The sequence below is a fragment of the Strix uralensis genome, chromosome 20, assembly GCF_047716275.1.
Source record: "Strix uralensis isolate ZFMK-TIS-50842 chromosome 20, bStrUra1, whole genome shotgun sequence".
Lineage (NCBI taxonomy): Eukaryota > Metazoa > Chordata > Aves > Strigiformes > Strigidae > Strix > Strix uralensis.
In genome coordinates this window covers 5,548,265-5,552,576 of record NC_133991.1, presented here as the reverse complement: position 1 = coordinate 5,552,576, position 4,312 = coordinate 5,548,265, and positions in this window count along the sequence as shown.

Genomic DNA, 4,312 nt, shown 5'->3' with positions numbered 1-4,312 from the left:
CAGAAGGGTGGACTTGTTCAGCTGAAGGATTTGCAAAGATTTGGTGATTCTCTGAATCCCTATGGCATCTCTTCAGCTACCTGGACCACTGTTCACACAAAGACTGTTCAGTCTTCTTGGGTATGATGTTCTTCTAAATACCTCCAAAGAGAGCTCTGAAAGGGACATACAGAGAATTAACAGTGGTTAGATTAATTAATTAATGAACACTCCAAAAGGAGCACTGCTGTTGAAGCCTTAACATGGAAGTCTTTTGGCTACACCATTTAATATTACACACATGGGACAATGAGTTTTACACTCCCTCCTTCTCTTGGCAAGTGGGCATTGCAATCATTAGAATTTATGGGGTATCTGATCTGCTTGTGCCTCAGAGGAAGAAAATAGGATAAACATCCCAGTCCTGCAGATCTGATGTGACTCACCTTATTGATGTTAATGAAGGGGTCCTCTCAAGTTAAGGAAGTTGAATGCATGAGATGCTACTGCTAACATGGTCTGTTGTTTTGAAAAATACGACTACATGCAACATTTACATACAAAACAGCCTCAAAAAGCAGAACCCACTGTTGTTACTTTAGGTTTTTAAAAGAAAAGCATAGTCTCATGAACAGAGTGAAAAACAAGAGCGTTCTCTCTGGGGTCCCGTTATCCTTGCTGACCCTGCTGTTGGATCACGTTGGGCTTTGCTGGTTGAAGTCTGATGAATTTGTGGTGACTGACGCGGGCCTTGCTGGTGCCTGCTCTCCTCTCCTATAAAATCCTGCTACAATAACAGAGCGGCCAGGAGGAACTGTGTGTGTCCACACCTCAACTACTGCAATATGAAGTCCAGTGTCTCTACTTAAATCACTGATGAGGGCAGATTTGGACTAAGGCTAAACACTGCATGGCTAAGCACAATCCTACACTCCCCTCTCTCTGCTCCACGTCAGTTGTCTCTAACACAAAGGCAGAGCAGGCTGCAGGGCACTAGCAGTTTAAACCACTACAGGAAGGTTTCACAGAACATCTGCTGAACCACTTTGGGTCCTTCTCTGCGTGTCTGTAGACAGGTGCAGATAACTTTGTTAATACAGGTATAGTGAGTCTGAATGGGTTAGGGCATATTTTTAGATCTTCCAATGAAGGAGTGTGTGCGTACAAAGCAGTGTTGGTTTTGTGCCTCCTTGCAATGACAATTCTAATGAAGTACTGCTGAGCAAGGTTACCCAAAAGACTATGCTCTTAATGTGTCCTTTGTTATGCATACAGAATGAGTTTCTGATTCCTTGGTTATTTTGCAGTAAGAAAAATTGTTTAGTTTCATGGTACATCGCAACATTCAATGAGCTTGCCCCTTGAGAACCCAGAGAGCTTTCAAATCTTAATATAGACATCTTTCAAATGAGATCATTAATGTGCATAGATCTAGATTTAGGGCCAATGCAAGCACTTTGATTTTTGCCTGCCAAATTTTCATTTTTGGCTTCATTTGCTTCCCATATATTCAAAGAACTGTACCACATGGAATCCTTTAAACAATAGATGGGATAACATAATTTTTCAATTGCTCTTGAAAAGGTTTTTAACCACATAAACTATTCCAGGGTTCGCTAAGAAGTTACCATTGCAAATAAAGTAATTGTTCCAGACTGAATTCCTTGCATTCCAGAATAACTTTTGAAGAAAGGAGCATGACTGGTTTGGGATTTTTAACCAATGTCTTTATGGTAATACTTAGATGAATGTAAATTTTCTCCAAAAGCTTTGCATTAAAAAGAAAGGACCAAAGCCTACAAACACTCATATCTGCAGAACTAATACTTAATGCTAATGACCCATCAATCTCAACAAAAGGAAAATAAACATTTAAAGATTAGGAAACTCTGAACACTTTTTTATTTTAAACAAATAAAAAAGTGAGAAAAGCAGTAGACAAACTCTGGCAAACCTACAAATTTATGAAGTGCAAGCAATAAATTCTGGTTTTCCTCTTCTTTTTTCCTAGGACAAGTCTGTTACTTGCCTTTTGAATGAACCCAAGGCTTGCTGTCATGAGCAGCTGAGTCCCACCTTAAAGAAGCGTGTGACTTCTGTTTCCCTGGGCCTCACCTGGAGTTAAGAGCACACAATTTTTTCTGATTGTGTTTACTCTCCACATTCAAACCATTCTTGTTGCATTCATCTAAATACAATGTCCTTTCATGGTTTGTCCAACGAAGGAGATTGTTACCAAAATCTTCACTGTGCAATACCTACAAGTAGAGTCACCTGGGATAGATGAGCTGTTGATCTTGAAATTAGTTGTCCTACATGCTCGGGCAATTTTCTTCCTCTACGAATGCAGTGGAGTCCAGTCTTGGCAACCCACAGAGCCTCTTCCCAAATCTACCTTGTTACTCTGCTTTCTTGGATGAATTGAATTAAACAGTGGGTGGTTTATGAGATGAACTACACTGGGGAGCAGGGCCTGTAATCCACTGCATACTCCTTCCATACGGGGCACGATGGAATCAAACTTCTTTGTGGCCAGCAGGCCAGTAAAGCAATGTAAATGGGAAACAGCACACTTCAGAGGGTCTTTTTGATCTCCACTTTGATTCTGTGCTACAGGCCAGCGTCTCATTTCCCATACATCAGCCTGTTTCCACTGAATTCACACCAGATGTAGACTTGGCTTTGCAAGTCCAGAACTTTAGTTTATCTTTTTAAATACTCTGTTTTTTGCAGAAATGTCTTAGCTGATGTATAAAATAATACTATCTTGTACCATTCAAAACTAAAGGAATTAGCTCTGTATTTTATTAGCCTCACTTTCTATGAATACAAAGCTTTTGTGATCACTACACCAAGGGACTTGCTGGAGTGTGCAGTGACTTCCCCCAAAGCTGTGTACTTGTGGCAAGTGGTAGTACAATGTATGTAATTGTACTACATACATTGATGGGACTACTTACATGGAGCTGGGACATAGCCAGGGTAACTCAACCAGACCTAGGATCTGGGTCTAGTTTCACAGATAAAGACAGCGATCATTACATTCTTCAAAGTCTAATGAAATTAGATGCTTCAGTTGAGGTTAAAGTGCCCCAATTAAAGAAAAAAAAAAAAAAAGAAAGAAAAAGCAAAGTCACACAAACAGAAAAATCCTTCTATGTGATCAAAAAAAAAGTAGGAAAAGTTTCATTCAGAACTTGAGTGTTCATAAGCACTGAAGTCAACCAACCATAAGACAGATCTATTAGGAAAACAGATTTAATTAGCTCTTTTGCTACTTGTTTGTTTTATTTTCCTCAGGCAAAAAGAAAATCTTCTCTTCTAGATGTGTTATGTAAATTACTTCACTATGTTTTTTGCAGCCAAACAACCACAGTCCCCCTCCATTTACTCCTGGTCTCCAGACAACCACCGAGTGTACACACATACTGCTTGTCACTGGATGTTACTCTTTAAACAAAAGCTGCAAACTTATCTTTTTCAGTAAACCTGCAAGATTAAATTTCAGGCAAAGTGCAAGGTGACAGCTATCCTCCAGCTTGTACTAACACAGCACACATTGTCCAGGAAGATGCATTTTCCATTAACTTGTGTCTGCTGCTTGTGGTACTGGTGCTGAAAACGCCTGTTAGACTTTTAGGCCAAACATATTTGATAAAAATGCATGGGACTCTAGAAGTGTTATTATTTCTGGAGAAGCTTATTCCTGAAACAGTCTCTGCCTACCTGCAGCTCTCTAGATCTGACCCATGTCTCACCGACTCATTAATACAGCACTTGTCCAACATTTACAGCACGGGGATTGGAATTCAAGACTTTTGTTCTCTGCTGGTTCTGCCACTGCAATAGACCTGTTTCTGTGACTGCAAACAGCAGTTAAACTTTGCTTACCTCTTTTAAGGTTCAGCTGAGTCATGTCAGAAAATCCTTTGAGATCAAGGCTGTAAGAACTACAAGGGATTAGAATGAAATGGGACATTGGGAGGCACAGAGGAAGTTACCCAATTGCAGGTTCCAAGACACTGTGACTAGATACTACATAAATCTTTGCCTCTGTCAAGTTCAATTACTGTCCAGAGAAAGAAGGAAAGATTAAGTAAGAACCAAACCTATAAAGCTAGTACAGCTTTAGGTTGGAGAACAAGAAGGAAGAAAATAGTACAAATCCCTTGAGAGTTTTCCTATTCCTCAAACTACTGTATAAATCCCATTTAATGTGTAAGATCAGGAGTTCTGATACAGATTTTGAAACGCTGCAATTCCAATAGTCAATATTTTGGCAATGGGGATTATGATATTCATCCCTTAATAAGTGCCTGTAGGTACAACAGAT